Source organism: Anthonomus grandis, chromosome 5 (assembly GCF_022605725.1).
Source record: "Anthonomus grandis grandis chromosome 5, icAntGran1.3, whole genome shotgun sequence".
NCBI lineage: Eukaryota > Metazoa > Arthropoda > Insecta > Coleoptera > Curculionidae > Anthonomus > Anthonomus grandis.
The window spans coordinates 23127899-23146234 of record NC_065550.1 but is presented as its reverse complement, the minus strand read 5'-3'; the positions used below and the strand labels follow the sequence as shown (position 1 = coordinate 23146234).

The window sequence follows — 18336 nt, the reverse complement described above, 5'->3', positions numbered from 1 at the left end:
GAAGTCTATTTAGTAAGATTGTACAACAAGCTATCATCTAAAGTTTTATTTTATTTTATGAGGTGTCCATGCATTAACTTTTGCCAACATCTGTGAGAACATAAAACTTGATTAATTTATTATATTTCAACAATATAAAATTACCAGCGACGTACATAATGTGACATAATAAACCGTGCAGTATATAGTAATGCCGTTGCACTTTATATCGGTCCTCTCAATTACTCTTAATATTGCAATTAAGCCAATTGCTTTAATTTTGCTTGCAACTCGGCAAATTTTGGTTCATCAACTCTAAAATGCCTCGTTAATATACAGGACGACAATTTTCCTAAATTATTTAATATAGTAAGTTTATGGCGGCTGCAAAAACGTACGTTTCAGGATAAAACCTAGCTCGAGAATAAATTATTTATTTACGGTGCCATATACTGGCATCCTCGGATTTTGTACAGTCTATTTTTATTATTTGTGTTTTTTTTTTAGTTATATTTTTATTGTTTTTCTTTTTATTTATTTCAATTTAAATACCTCAGGATACTAATTAAAAAAATTAAAGTGGAATTATTCCTATTACTATACTAGCAATAATTGAGCTAAAAGATAAATTGATTTTTTTTAATTGAACTTTTCGCTAGTTGCCTAATAATATAGCATAAATAGACCTCATAGACTCTCGACCTTTTGAAACTAAAGCAATATTTAACAAACCACTTATTTATCTAATTAGAAAAATATTAGACCATCTATATATTACTTTGTTTTTCTTTTATTAGATATAAAATGTTTTGTTTTTTCAAAAACTTTACTTTACAGCTATTTAAAATATTTTTTTAGTTTCAAGTCGACAAGTTAAATCAGAACTATTTTCTACCACTTTAAAGCTGCGTTCGGTAGGTCTACCTGTCTAATTTCGACTAGATTAAAATGTTGTAATTTTTGACTTTGTGCTTAGAATAAATTGATTTCACATTAAAAACTTGATAGTGATTTGATAAATTAAAAAAAAATCTCAATTGACTATCAGTACTAAACAATGTCCTGTTTTTAAAACTGTGAAATCACTGCACAAATCAACATTTTATGACATTAAACCCAAGCAGAAAAAGCTAATAAAATAGAAGCAATAGGGTTGTAAATAGTAAAATTATGAAAGTTTGCAAAAATATTCATAAGACAAAAATTAGTAATTTATAACCAAGAATTGCAAAATCAAAACTAAAATAATGCAAAAGGTAAACAATATTTATACTACATTGCAATAATATTAAAATCAATGATTTAACTACAAATATTAATTTCAGTTCAAATTTTATTGTACGTACATCATATCCACATATGATGTACATACAACGTGCTTTTTGTAAGAAAAAAAAAATATTAAATTTTTTCCAGTTTGCGGTCATCTCTTTATATATTTAATTCACCAAACTTAATTAGCTTTTTACCTAGCTCTTGCATAAAACCTAGAATACTGTCTTCTTATACGGGAATGAAAGCATTAAGCCTGATTTAACCCAGACCTCGTTATTGTGCACTTTCAGCTTAAGCGATCCTCTTTTTATTAAGAACAACTCTTCCATGAAAATGCTTGTATTAAATGGGCAACCGTCCAGGCAACTTTATTGCAATAAATTTTTTTCTCTGCTTAAATGGCTTTGGCTGTTCTTAATGAAAATTAAAAAAAGGGACAATGACCTCTGTACTGTATTAATACAACCATAATAAATTAATTTTAAGAAACCAATTGAATTCTTTAGCACTTTCAGAGTCTGGTTTTATAATTAAAAAATTGAAGCCGGATTAAGTCTCTTTTATAGTACGGGTTCAGTCCGGTGCAATATTTTAAACTAAAGTCATTCAAATAAATTTTACACTTGGAATCATCTTGGGTGGTAAGTGCCTTGATTGGAAGCCAGGATACTTAATTAAGTCGCAATAATATTTTCAAGATTGTGCTGAAATTTTTATGTCGGTGGACAGGTTGGCGGCCACTTTGTATATCAGCAAGGGGTTTTAGGATACCGTTTTGTTCTTGATACTTGACAGCTGACATGCAATTTATAACGAGGTAGTTATGATTTTTATTCTTTGAGGATTTAATTGAAAAGATTGTATTTTTAAGCCTTTAATATTATTGGAATATGTGTAAATTTGGCATGTTTGGCAAATTTTCTGCCTTGATTTAAAATTGCATTTTAACATTATTAAATGCATTTCAATCGTAGCTTTATCTTTGAGATCAAGTACGGTAGCCAATTAATTAGAGATGGCCGAAACGTGCAACATGTTTCATTTGCTTTTTTAGAGGCAAGCTTAAGTTATTGATCGGAAAATCGATAAAGCATTATCGTTCCCGCTTACCTTGCTTGTTAATTTTTGATGCATGTCACGCATCTGTATTTTAGCACTTAAGGAAGAAATTTGACTGACCTATATACATTTGCATTTAAACATTTAAGAGAGATCCATCAGTTAAGTTCACCTTTAAAAATATTTTTTGTTCAAATAAATGTAACTAAATCCTACACAATAAAAATTAAAAAATAACATAAATAACTAATATATTATGGACTTTTTGGTCTTTATTCCTGTTTATGCTTCCCTATGGTAACGACTATTCTACTGTCATCAGCTTACCAACAACATAATTTTAATTAATTCTTCTTCTTATCACGTCCTCTCCTCACGAAGGTTAGCGATCCATATGGCTAACATTGTCCTGGATACAGCAGACTAACAATCTCAGTCGAGGTGCATCCCACTTCTAATGATTTTCAACCAGGAGTTCTGACGTTTTACGACAGATCTTAGTCCCTGAATTTTTTCCTTAATTATCAGCCTTAGTAATTTAAATTTTTCTTCTATTTTTTGTTTTTTTCTCTTCAGTGATGCTTAAAAAGTCTTTTGCCTATTTATTTTTCTTATTACTTCTTTGTTTATAACTCGGTAAATTCAAGATATATGAAGCACGCGGCAATATATAACCGTCTCAAAAGCTTTGATCACTTTCTCAGTCATCGGATCAAGAGTCCAGCCTCTACAACCGTACATAAATACACTAAAGATATAGCACCTGACCCACACATTCTTAGTTTCTTAGTCTTTATCTCCTACTTCGGATCGTACATCGAGTTGATTATGGTGCCAAGTTATTTAAAAATGATATCTGTTGGATATTTGTGCCATTGATCAAAAGCATTTTAATGATATGTACCCTGGAATAGAACGATTAATTTTGTCTCGAAAGTATTTATGTGTAGTCCGAATCGTTATCTGTATTACGTAATCTGGTCTATACTTTTTTGCATGTCTTATTCGTTATTTGCTAGGATCACGGGATTACGGTGTTATATTAGCGATACGAACTCTATTTACTTAAATATTTCCTATATCTTTTAATAGAACCTATCTAAAAATGGCTTCCAAGTTAATGGTAAATAGAAGCAGAGACAAAATGCATCCCCGCCATACTCCTTTCCTTATTGGCCTTATTGAGTTGGTTACAGTAGAGCTGTGTTATGATTGGAATTTCTTTTTTGTCAATACCAAATGCTAATAATATCTCTAGCATCTTTTGCTTTCTGACGCAACCAAATGCTTTACGATTATCAATAAACAATCGGATAAATCTATGTTTATGTATCTGAAAGAGAGTTTTTTGAGTGCATAGTCCACTCGGAAATCCTAATTGGGTGTTACTCAATTGTTCTATTAAGACTTATAAACTTAGGGATTTATAAAACATGTTCTTATAAATCCGTGTATGGAATATTCTTAGGAATACTTTAAGAACGTGAGACATCAGACTAATTATGCAGTAGTCATCATTGCGAGGAGTTTGGTTTTTTTGAAATCACCGCAAAGGTAGACTTCAAGATTTAACTGTAAGCTCTAGGCCTTTATCTTCTTGTTTTGCGAAAATTTTAAGCATGTCTGTATGTACTTTTTTTAATTTCTCTGCTTTTTCTATTTTCTTTTTAATTTTGATTACAGGGATGATTTTTTTTTTTATAGTAGTAGGTCTCTTCTATAAAAAGATCATCATTAACCTCTATGGGACACTGGTCAGTTATCATCGAACAGTTCCTCTACGTAGTTTTTCCATCTTTTTAATTTTTTTTGGATCCCATTTATAATCTTATTAATTGCATTTCTGAGGATTTCCACTTGTTTTTCCCTTTCTGTCAGTTCTTTTCTTGTGCACCTTGAAAAAATCATGTTTTTACTGCAGTAACTTTTTTGATTTCTCGAACAGATACAGATTTTGATAAATAGGTAACTAATACATTTTATACATAAATAGAGATACAAAATTACATTAATATAAAAAAGTATTAAAATGCTAAAATATACAGAATTATCTAATAATTATTCGTTTTAAAAATAAAAAAAAATAATAGAAACAAAATTAATTATAATTAATTCATTATTAACTTAATTGTAGAGTAGAGGAAGCGAGAGACCCCGGTAAAATCTTTGACTATAAATAGGTATTCAATAAATATGTTAATTAGTTTAGTTATACTTAGTGTCAAAGTTCTTACAAATGCTTGGATTTATTCACAAATATTCTAGGTATTTAAAAAATTCTTAATAATTTATTTCTCTATATCATGCATTTGTCTATAGTAGTTTAAATTCTATGTTAATTATATGGCGTCCTGTTTATAAAATTAAAAAATGCAAATCAAACTTTTTTAAAGTTCTTATCTATAGTCTAACTAAAGTCTCTTAATCTATCTTAGAAGCGAAATTTAAATATACTTATTACTTAGAATATAGATGATATGAGAATTAATTTCAGAACAATAACACTCTAAAACAGTAGGAAACTAACGGATAATATGTTTACATAAAATATTAAATAATAAAGTTGATTCTGTTGATGTTTTTGCAACATATATTTTTCAACGTTTCACCTAGATAGCTTAGGCACATAATTTTTTTCTTTATACCATTTCAGCAAATAATAAGTTAACAATTGTCACTAATTTGCATAATTCTAAGGTTTGGTAATACTTACAGTATCGAACACATTTTTTTTTCATTTTTAAAATGCCTTGAAAGGTATATTAAAGAAGTGCCTTTAATAAATGTAAAGTTTATTTTTGTACTAAAATATTTTCTTCATTGTTAATTTTCTAATATATTAAATACAGTAGTTGTATTGTTAAACAGTAATTGTTGTAATCTATGCGTTAAGTATATAAATAAATAAGATAAATAAATATCAGTAGTAGTTTAAGAGGTTCCTCTGTAAGATATTAGCATAAAAATTTACAGCTTAGCTTTAAGATAGTTTCCAACAACTCTTAGTATTAAAAAAATTCATTTATTAATTAACTTTTTATATCGGCTTATAAGCAATAAAATTATTTTTCCAGTAGCGTTAATAGCGTGATGAAATATATGGTTTAAGACTTCAAAAAATATTCTTTTCAGAAGTTATTATACCGATTATGAATGAAATTAGAAAAAATGTAATAAACATTAATATCAAAGTTTTGAAGACAAAGCTTGCTAAAAAAATATTCATATTAATTTGTAAGAGATTTATTATCCTTGAAGTAGTTTTGAGGATTTTTTGACCCCAAATAAAAACTTAACATATATTTTTTAAGTGATTTCAATAATTCACTTAAAAAAATATATTTGAAATATTTAGATCTCCTAAAACTTAATTTTTTTATTAATACTTTGTTTATTATTTATATTTTTCTAAGTAATCCTTATGATGTGTTTATTTAAAATCAGTAAAAAATTATTGTATTATATTTTCTTACCAGTTCTTAATAAAAATAATATAATGGCAAAAATTTTTACAATATTTAAACTAAAAACAAAAAAATATATATATTTTGATTTGCCTGGAAGCAATAAAATATTTTTATGGAAAGTAATTTTAAAGTATCAGAAATCTGAATTTTAGAACTTATGATTAATAAAAAACTCCTTTTAAAGTCAATTAATTTAAAACAATACAACAAGTAATTTAAATACAATAAAATAATTAACTTGATGCTCCTAATGACTTGTCATAAAAATGTTATTTTAAGTTAAAAATAGGCAAAAGTTAGTTTGATGCATTTAACAGCTTTTTATGTAAGGTTTTTTCATTGCATAATTTATTAAATAATAATATTGTATAAATGTAATTCTGTATTCTTTTTATTTAAGCTGTTAAATATATTAAACTAAATTTTATAATAGAGCTAAAAACTTATTAATAACTAATAATAAAATAAAAATTTTTTTATATCTATCTTACTACTCCACAGACTTTTATTATTATTTAATTATATAATAAAAAATATGCGGTAATTTTAACATAAGCCTAGTATTCAAAAAATAAAAAACTACAAAATTTCATTGGCTAAAATTTATTTTGTTTATACAGATAACGTTATACTTTGTTTTTTTTATGACTTTAACTATTTTTTTTTCATATTGTAAAACTGACTTTTAAAACGTCTGCCTATTAATTTCTTTTGTTAATTTTTTACTGATTAAGCAAACCTTTTTTATTATTGTTAACTACGGTTAAACTTTTCTTCTTAAATTACTAGAGTAATTATTACTAGGGTTATTTTACTTTTCTAATACACTAAAAAAAATATACACTTTAATTACTTTAAATATTCTAAAAAAGTTATCGATATATTCGATTACCTTTTAAATAGTGCATAACGTACATGGATATGGTATGATTTTTGTATTAAATATATTTTTACATTTTAGAAAAAGACAAAAAGATATTATTTAAAATTTTCTATTTATTTTTTAATAGGATTTTATAAAGTACAAATATTTAAAAATTTAAATAAGAATATTTATTTTTATAATAATTCAAATATTTATGTGAATACCGAAGCTAGTTGATCAATTTCTTTATAATAAAAATTGATTTCTCTTTTGTTTTCATTTATTTAAAATATTTTTGTCTTTCTTTTACCATCAATATTTATTCTTATAGATTATATCAATATTTATTTTAAGTCTAATATATATTATCTGATGTCAGTATCATACGTCATTATCGTTTACACTAAAATACATTTTACTTTTTATTATTTTACTATAGGTTGTATTTTATTGATCCTAAAAGTAAAATTTTTAAAAAACTTTTACATACATAAAAAAAATTCTGAATAAAATTAGATATATTAATTCGTGTATAGTAAAAATAATGCATTTCATTATTTATGCGTTTAAGATTATTAAATAATACCTAGTAAGCCATATATTAGCCTTTTTAAACTATGAAAAATCGTATATAATTTTCACAGAGAATAAATTTAAAAAAAAACGATAACCCTTAACCAAAACTTTTGTTTTTTACATAAATCAATTTCATAAATGATTACAATAATAATCTATATAAAATATTAATATTTCTTTTATTTAAATGTAAATTTTGTACTGATTTTCCTTACATTCTTTTCATTAATTCATTCGCATAACTTAGATCAGTATAATATAATAATTAATTTTTTCTTTATAATATTTTTTTGCCGCTGAATCAACCATATTTTTGTCTGGATAATATGTATATTAGCTAATTTTTAAATTTTATCAATAATTTTTTTTATAATCATAATAAAATTAAATGATCGATAGATTAATATTTATTTAGTTTATACAATTTACAATATTTACTCTAACTGCCATACGTAATAGAATATATTTTAATCCCGCTTAAATGCCAACATAGCCGACTGCATTTGCACCAATTCGTTTTAACCTTGGCTCAACCTATTCACTACTGTAATCAATAAATTAATTAAAACTGACAACCGTGACGGGTACGCGTTCGCATGGACGACCAATAATGTCGTGAAAGTTCGGGTAATGCCGGAGGATGGGTGGTCCAATTGCAAAACATGGTTGACTACAGATGTTACGCTGTTGTCAGTTTTACGAGTGATAGCCATAGGCAAATTTATAATGTAATTTTAAGTTAAATGAGAATATTTGTATAAGTTTTTTAATTACTGGTAGCCTTAGATATTACAATATTTTTAATCATAAAGATGAACAATAGTTGTAGTTTTAACTCTAATCCATTTTAAAACTTAATTTTTTATATAAATTATTGTAAAAGGGGTATAAAAATTAGGTTGGGCTTTATATTTAACTCACAGGGCTCTTTTTTAAATCAAAATGGGATCCTAAAACATAAACCTCGAAAAACCAATGGAAAAACCTTTGCCGGGGGTCAAAAAGGCTTTCTTATCGGTTCGATTAAGGAAACGATTGCGTTACGTGTGGTCCGAATCTAAATAGTTCAATTTTCTCAAAACGAAACATTGACGCGTGAACAACAAAGAAGTAAATCTGTTTGGTCAGGAAATAAGGCTAATAAAAATTTATGACGTAAGTCCATTTCGAAAACTATGGAAACATGTTAAGCATTTTCAATTTTTCCCAAGTCTATTTCTGACTATATTGTTGTTACTTACTATTATTTTTTTCTCTTTTAATACTAAGCTCGATAGAACTCTGAATTTTTATCAAGCTAATATTATAAATAAATATTATGTATTTTAATTATTGCACAAAGACTGTCAATTCATTTCATTATATTGTAAATAGCGCATAACATAAATGGATATGGTATATAATTTAAATAATAGACAGTGTGATTAAGTTAAAAGAACCGAACATTTGGGTCAGATAATAAAGCAAATAAAAGTGTATTGGGTATACTAATTTATTACTTATGTAAAATCAGTACACCAAACAAATATTAACTATTTTTTATTTTAAGTAATTCTAGAAATGTTTTCTATTCAAGTTATTATTTTTTAAATAGTGCATAAAATGTTCACCAATATTAGATAGTGTATTTATCATTACTTATATTGAAATTATTTAGTTTTTGACAATTGATAAGCAAACAATAAAGAAGCTATTTTATTTGGTAAGAAAATAAGGCAAACACAAATATTTTTGCAAGATTATCGAAATATGTTTTTATAATGGGAAAATCTTCAAATTTGTTCTGTTTCTATTGTATATACTTGTAAATAGTCAGTTTACTCCTCTTATATAAGTTCAACAAACTATTTGTAGAATATACCGATACTAATCGCATAAAATGAGCATTTACATATAAATATTAATATTATACACCATAACATTGAAACGACAAGTTTATAGCCGTCAGCATTTGCTTTTTCTCTTCGGCCTTGCTTTACAAGGCAGTTAGATAAAATAATTTCCTGATTTGCATGATGTTATTTGGTGTCAGGATCTAAAGTCCCGATGATTACAAGGGTGCGTTTATTTAAATTTGCTTAACAGTCGCCATTAGGTTTAAATCGATTTCCATTTGTTCCAACTTAATGAATATTGCATTTTTGGTATCGTTTTAACCACCAGTGTAAGCGGAGAATGGGATATACATGTATATTATATTTATTGTAATTCTTTACGATCTAAAAAGAATATAATTAAATATTAAACTGATTAAATATGTTTATCTGTTTAATAATCTGGGTTGTGTTGTATTGACTTAATTTTGTTTTTGTTGCAAAAAACTAAAAGCTAAACTTGATTATTCTATATTTTTTGTTTTTTTAGTTAAAAATATAGACTTGTTTATGAATAGAATAATATAATATAGAATAATTTGTATATATACACAAAGATTTATTATATTATTATAAAAATAGAAATACATAAGTTATTCTCCTAATGTTTGTACTATTTTATTCGTATTTTCTAGTTAAAAATTGATAAGTAGGGTTTATTTAGGGTTCTGCTTACGTAGATTTGTAAATCCTTGTAATTTGCATTTTTTAGAATGTTTATTCTTGCTTGCTTTGACTATCAGTATTTTCTTGAAATTATTGGTCTTTTTGGGCAAAAACGATGAAGAAAATTCTTGACATTTCTTAGTTGTTCCATGGGTCTTTAAAAGGGACGCGTTGTGTCTAAGACATTTTATTTAGTATTTAATTATTTAGTCAGTTTTTACCTTGAAAATAATTAAACGACAGTCAATGCGAGTTAGAGTTTTTGAAGTTGCCAATAAAAATGTGTTCTTCAATTTTGTTACAATATTATTATTTTTTTGTATACAATTATTATTGATATTGTTTTTATTGTTTCTTATTTTATAAAAATAACCGTTTATAAAAAAGCTAATTAAATAAAAAGTCAATTCATGTGCTTAGAAAAAATATAATAAAAGCATAAAATGGGTAAGCTTAATGATATCTTTATTTGGTTATATTTGTTAATGCATTAAGGAAAAACAGAAGTAAAATACAATTTTCATTAATATTAAAACAATAAAAGTTTTCCTTTATTTAATAATAGATATTAGGTCAATATGCATGTTTCTCTTAGCATTTTAACTAGCAGTAATTTTTAAAAAGATTTCAAATAATTTTTGATTAATTATTTGTATTAATATGAGCTTGTAAATACTTTACATAAATGCAAAATTTGTGAAAATATATTTTTTTCTGATCGGTGGTAAATTCTTTATTTTATCTAGAAATTCTTTAGAATATACTTTACTTGGCCAATCTATAAATTTTTGCTTTTCACAATTCTCTTTACTCGAAATAATTTTGTGATTTTTTGATGTGCCATTATCTTTAAAGTTTATTAACATTATCTTATAACATTATCTTTAAGTTTGTAGGCATAATATAAATGGGTATGAATCTATTTTTTTATATGTAAATATATCATTTCAAAATTTCATAATAAAATAGTATAAAACTTATTATATATAGAGTGTTATATAAATATTAATATATGCAGACTAAGTGGTTTTTGCTTACAATATATTTGAATTAATACTTTAATAATCAATTTATAAAATAATTTTTTTATGTGAATTTCATAAATCTAAGGTAGATTTTTTGGAATTATCAGATTTAGTATTACTTAATATAATATAAAAAATATTTAAATGTATTGTAAAAAGGTTAATAATTTAATACTGAAAAAAAAGTTAATAATTTCCTATATACGAGTCTACTATATGAAATATACTAAATAGTATAAAGTTTAGAAAATGTATTAAATATCCTTTTCAAAATCTTATTTATCTATAATGAAATTAATTTTAATTAATTTTTTTTTTAAATTTCCTATTATTTAAAATTTACTTAAATACAGTTAAAAAGTATTAATTTACATTATTAATATTATAAGTATTGTTTTTTATTAAAGTTTGTTAATTTTCAAAGTAGACCTTATACCAAATTTTTATCGAATAATTAATTAATTTTGGTCGCTTATATAATTTTAGTCTCTTTAATGTATGCCAAAATAATTTACAAAATCACCTAAAATCTCCTTTTACTTTATCTATATTTATTTAAAAAACTTTTTATTAAATTAGCTCTGTTTGATAGATTATATTGGATATAATTCATTAACCTTAAGATGATGAATTAGTTTGTCTATAAACTTAATGAACGGGTATATGGTAACCATATTTTTTATTCGGAATATTTTATAAAAAATCGGCATATTTTGTAAATAACTTTTTGTAAGTCTGTAGGTTTTCAAAATTATATTTTTTGTAGTAAAACTAAAAAAAAAATAGGAATTAGTGGAATAAAAATTGGCAAATGTTAATGGAGATAATCCATTTAAAAAGTCCAGGTAATTGACGATAACATTAATAAAATATTCAGGGTTATTTGATAGGTGATTTGATTTTTTCAAATACACTTTAAAATTAATTAAAATAAATCTATTACGTCCAATTATTATCTAACTATGTCTAATATATTGGTACCATTGAGATTCCGATGCCATTGAGATGCATAATCAAATAAAATACGATTTTTGCAGTATGCAGGCAACTACAGTTTAATTAAAGTTGATAAAAGAAAAATGATTTAATAATTATAATTTGCAATTCCATATTTCTCCTTTTACTTTTTGCGTAATAGTTATCTCTAGCGATTTTCATCCAAATCATTAATTTGCATAATTTTGTTAAAACATAAACATAAATATTTCTGGAATAAATGGAATAAATGTTACTTTACCCTCTATTCACACTAATAAAAACCTAATTCTATAAAAATTGCTTTAAGAGTAATATGGTATTTTAGATTTTATGGTATCCTTTGCTTAAAAATTATAATCGTGAGGAGCTCTGCTTACCAATAAGCTTTTAAAAAAGTTGATTATGTGTTATTTCAAGTAAAATAATGGTAAGATGCCAGTTCTGTATTTTTAAATACGGAGAAAACTCATTTCATAACTTTTTCAACGAATAACGAAGATCCTACAAGAAGGAATGAATTGATTCTGCATAACTCGGAGTATAATTTGGATTTCGAATATTTATTAAATTGTAACCTTAAGAACAGAGAGTCAGTAAAATATCTTGATGTCAATTTTGATACATTGATTATAACAAAATTATTTATTATACATTGATTTTAACGCAACAAAACTTTGAAAAATTTTAAATATAAAGCTAATTAAAAGTATTGAAAAGGTTGATGAAAATATTAAAAGTTGAATCAATAATCAATAATGGTATTTCGGTTTGGGGAGCTGCATGCAAGACAGTAATTGAACCTTGAAAAGGTTTGAAAGGAGGGAAGGAATTAGAAAAGGTTCAAAAGTGTATTGTTAAAGTAATGCTTTTTATATTAGGAATTAAAATAATCAATATTAAGGAAATTATACTGTGTCTTAGTAATATATCATTCAATAAAGCTAAAAAATTTCAAAAAGTATGATAATAACAATATTACATTAAAAAAATACATTGTTTCTCTCTTATATTTTAAGAAAACATAACGGGATATTTTGTGCTTTTAATATAAATTGTTAATTATTCTGCCTAATCTGCCTTAAAAATTAAAGCTGTTTAAAAAATAATTCACAAAAATGTTAAAAACACACAAACATTTTGATCAAGAAAATGACCTGAATTTAAAATATTAAACTTTGTATACTATACATAATATTTGTACAGGAAAAAATATGTATTTTACTGCTTCTTTTTTTCTGTTTTTAGGTTGTTGTAATAAATTAGAAATATGTATTTAATTTTTTATTAATTATTGTTGTTTTAAAAATAAGTAAGTGGAAAACATACACATATTCATGGACATATTGTTTTACTTAGCAGTACTAAAATTTTGTATTTATTTTAAGTTAATAATAAATTCTTATTTTCTTATTGCTTTTATTTATTTTTTATCCACACAATTAAAACAGTTTAGCTTTTCAAATAAGATATTTATTTTACATAAATAGTTTTCTTTATTTTAACGTTTTATGTTTCCTTACTATAATAGTATATTTCCATCATCAGAGTATTATTTAAGGAATAATTTGTATTGATAGATCTGTTAGCCCTAAAATATCAGAATGGAAGAAAATGTCACTGACAGCTTCGCTTCAGTCATATTAATAGTTAAAATACTTAAAAATCAACCAAATATTAAACTAATTAAGGTATTTTTCCACAATTAATTTTATTCCCTAATAAATTAAATTATGACAGCCCTTTAAGGACATTTGGCTCCCAAAAAGCCATGTTAATCAATACCTCTGTTAAAAGCCGACGTAAAAAATATACAACGAATAAGTACACACCTTGTAAAATAGTGGAACAGCCTGCAACACCCACCAAGAAATTTATAATAAATCTTTTGTAAATTGCAGCCACTTGGCTCTGAGTTAACACTAATAAATTAGGTCTGGTTATAGTTTTGTTTTTTAGTATGTAGTTTCATAAAAACGATATCAGTTACGATAACATGTGTAATTTTGTTTATACAGTGGCGTACTATAATGTTTTTATATAATTTTTGGTAATTTTCAAAGAACGTTTATTTGTCAGTCGCATACTTAATAAATAGTATTAGTTTTAAAATCCTTTAAATATTTTAGACATAAATGATCATATGGCAAGATAATTAAAAATTGTTCGACTATGCGTACGTTTATTTATAAAATAACATGAACCGTCTAATAAAATCCCAACGAAATAACACTTGTCTTAAATAACGCTAATTTATTTTGAATTTTTTATCGGTAAAACGCCCAGCTATTTATAAAAATGCTAATGAACTTGTGTTTTGTATGCATGTATTTATCTGGCTGGATCATTTCCTTTCTAAAATGGTGGAAACCAATACTTCTATCTCGCGTAATGTACAACTTATATGCAAATGGTAAAATCCTGCCTATCGTATTATTACCAGTTCTTCCAATTCACTTGGTAAATCTCTTAGAATTGAATTTCGAAAATACTTTTACGCTTGAGATAGAATCTTTAGGGAGTATTAGGCGTATTCATTTATTAGCATTTATTTTAAAATATAAATGTTTTTGCTTCTTTATACTATACAATTTAAATGCAAAGGTGAAGAATACACAATAAAAAAATATCTTGATGCTGAGTTTTCATGTTTACAGCATATGGCTTTTACACAAAAAGCCTTGGCGAATGACATGATCTGATGAAAGCGTCGTAGAAAGCCTAGCGCCATTTTTTAAAATAAAACGCGTCATTTGTCTGTCGAGATAAGTAAAGTGCTCCCATTGGGATAGCGATGAATTTTTTTAAGTATGAAATACGTCAGGTTCTTTTCAGTTTGGCTATTTTAGGCTAAAGTATCTTGGCAATTAGTTTTAGTGTTAATTTAGGTAATTAGGAGCAAAAAGATTTTAAATCCTTGGTCTGGAAAGAAATAATATTAAAAATCTTTTTTTAGTATTTATTGGAAAATCTATTATATAGTATATTTATAAAACTGAGTATAACAACCATTATAAAATTTTAACAAAAGTAATAATATTAACATTTTATATTATAATATTTAATAAAATTAATAGTACCTATCTATATTAAATTCTAAGTAAGTAACTTTAAACAAAACTTACTTTAAATAGATCGAATTTAACAAAGGTAATTAAACAATAAACTGGTAATATAGTTAACATTTCAGGTATAATTATTCTTTTTAAAATATTAAATTAAATTTTTAAAGTACAAAAAAGAGCTTTTAAATAAACATCAATACCTCAAAAGATGACAAAATACTTATTGTAAGTAGAAAGTTCTTTATTTTATATTTGACACAATAATAATATTTATAATAAAAGACCTATAATGACAATATTAAACTATTACTTTTATTTTTTTTATATAAGAGCTATTTTGAAAGGTTAAAAATGTAAGTATCAAGGTACTATTTTTCAAAACGCTTTTGCAATTTATTTTACTACATTATAAATACAAAGATTTTATTTATTAGAAAGTTGAATCGTTTTGTATTATAAATTATATATATGCAAAGGCTTTATATAGTATTTATAATTTGCTATAATTTTATTGTTTCTTATTATGGAAGATTACCGGTTTATGTAATAAAAAAAATATATTGAAAAAAGAAAAAGAACATTAATAAATAAATAGTCTTTTATTGTGTTAAGAAAAAGATAATGGAAAAAAAATAGATTTTTATCTTTTTATATGCATTAAATAAGAACGATAAATAAGATGTTTATTAATATATAAAAAATAATGGTTCTGTTAAATTTATTAATAGACATTTTTTCTCGAAAAGTTTTTCATTAAATTGTAACTGGCAGTATTTTTTAGAGATTCGTCAAAAATTTTTTGGTTAATAATTTCTGATTCTAAAGTTTTTATAATATTTTTTACTCTTTATTAACAAGTGCCTGATTTTATCTGGAAATTCATTAGAATTTACTTTATTTGGTCAACCTGGTTTTTAGCTTGCTATAAGTTGTAATTAATAATTTATTTTAATAAAATATATTTACTAATTAAACCAAATAAATACTAAATGATGTTTTATATAAATTTTGTAATAATTTGACAGATTTTCTGGTATTATAATGATTTGATATCATTTAGTATAACATTCAGGTAAATATATTTTATAACAATGATTTATTTAGAGAAATTATCTAGTAAAACTTTTATTAAATAAGGAAATATTTTACATAAGAAAACAATAATAAATAGATAAAAATAGTAAATATTTTCTTATATACAAGTATTCTATACGAAATATATTATATTATGATAATCAGTATAAAATTTAAAATACGTATTTAAATATTTGCACCTCTATATTATAGATGAGTAAGTTACAACAAAACTTACATTAAACAGATTAAATTTAATGAAGTAAACTAGTATTATAGTTAATATTCTAGGTCTTATGATAAATATCAAAATATAAAATTAAATTTTTAATATGAAAAAAGCGATTTTGGATAAATATAAATAGAAAGCTTACTGTAGTTTTGTGTTTGGCATATTTAAATTTTTATAATAAAAGACATTGAACTGCATTATCAAATTATATATTTATTTTTTTATACAAGGAATATTTTTACAAATATCTAGTGATTGTTTTTAAAAAGGTTTAAAATTTATTGTATATTTGTAAAAGTATATTAGATTATAAATTCTAATATTTTATTTATTTGAAAGATAAATTGATTTGCAGTATATGTTATATATACACAAAGGTTTTAAATACTATACATAATTTTCTTTTGTAGAAAATATCGGTTTATATAGCTTCAAAAAATATATATTAAAGAAAATAAACACATCTAATTAAACAAAAAAGTTATTTGTCGAGCTAAAGAAAAACATAATAAAACGAATGAAATAGGAAAACTAAATGATATATTTATTCAGTTATATTTGCAAATACATCATCATCGAGGATCGATAAATAAAATTAAATTTTTGTTTATTTATAGACGTTAATAGTTTTTATAGTTTCGTGACAAATCAATGTTATATTTAGTAAACCACGGTTGATTTAAATTATATGATATAAAAGTGAACTTTACGAATTATAAATATGTAGTTTGTACAATTTAATTAGCTTTTGGTTTTTCTAGGCACAACTTAAGTGGACTTGATATACATTTATTCATATAAAGGTATTTTTTTTAAATTTTATAATGAAATATTACGATAATTAAAAGTCGTATGTAATTAAATAAATAGCTTGTAATAAATTAAAATATTATAATTGTATTAATTAAAATTACTAATATATTAATCAGAGAGATCTTATCAATTAAGAAAAAAATTACTAAATGATTTTTTATTTAAATTAATATTAATGATTTTTATTTTAGAATTATTCTTTAAGATTATAAAATTGTCAGCATTTAAAGTAAAATAAAATTCAGGTTATTATATGTTATAACAACAATGATTTATTTATACCAATAATTTAATAAAATTTCCACAAGATAATATTTTTAGATCAAAAAAAACAAACGTAGACTAAAATACAAATTAAAACTTTCTGAATACGAGTATTATATAAGAAATATATTAAAATATGTAGTAAGTATAAGTTACATTGTAAAATACTAAACTTTTTCAAAATCACGTTTAAAAAACATGTTAATGAACGTGATTATGAATCTGTTCCATTCTTGCATATAAAAATTTTTATGCCAATATACCATTTTTACATTACACAAACAATTTTGTATCCGTTTAATTAATATATATTACTATGATTTAAAGTAGGTTTATTTAAAGCTTTGATTAATCTTTCTTTGTACTCTATATTATATTTAGTGATACAAATATATAAAAAAAACAATATTTTTAAAAAATCTTGATTAAGACATAGTTTAAACTCTGTTTTTTTTTACAAAACATAATATGATTAAAATCAAATATGAAAAAAACTTAAAAAATGCTTCTTCATTCGCTTTATTTTTTATGAGTAAACTCCTAATTCCATTTGCGTCTTATATCCGCGCAAAATGTCATGTAATCTAAAGAAAACCATCCGACCGTCTAGTTTTATCAATAAAGTTTCTTGGCAAATTGGATTAATCTAATCTGGCGAGTTCCTCCATTTCGTGCATTTCCTCGGAAACGTTGTTCCATGGTCATGCATTTTATATAGGAATTTTTTAAAATTGTTTACTTCGCTACCGAGGCGGTCTTAAAACTTTAAAGTTAAGAACGAACTTTTATAGTTTTGCTTATGTTTCTTTGTTTGCGGGTCAGTCCGGGAGTAAACTTGGTTATTGAGGTTATAAATTTGATTTATAAATTTTTATGAATCCCGAAACTTCTTTATCGTTTTTTACCTAAATTACAATATTCATCGGTAAAAATACGTGAGAAAACCTTTTTTTTTAATGAAATATGTAACCGTTTTTCCAGTTTGTTGCAAGCATTCAAGGTTATACGAAATGGCATATGAGCTTCCCTATTGCTTAAATTTAAAAAAGATAACATTTAGAAAAATTCACGTTATCATTTAGAATATCTCATAATATGGACCAAAGTCAAAGAAAACCATTGACCGT

The 18336-nt window shown here is 24.2% G+C and overlaps 1 protein-coding gene across 1 annotated transcript in view; it reads right to left on the bottom strand.

The window, feature by feature from the left end:
* The window catches only part of LOC126735861 (NADH dehydrogenase [ubiquinone] 1 beta subcomplex subunit 2, mitochondrial-like), a 490931-nt gene extending 473302 nt beyond the window's left edge, over positions 1-17629 (bottom strand). Inside the window, exon 1 of the mRNA XM_050439949.1 lies at positions 17617-17629. The gene's annotated coding sequence lies outside the window, so the exon portion shown is untranslated. The remainder of the gene's footprint in view (positions 1-17616) is intronic.
* Between the last annotated feature and the right edge of the window lie 707 nt (positions 17630-18336).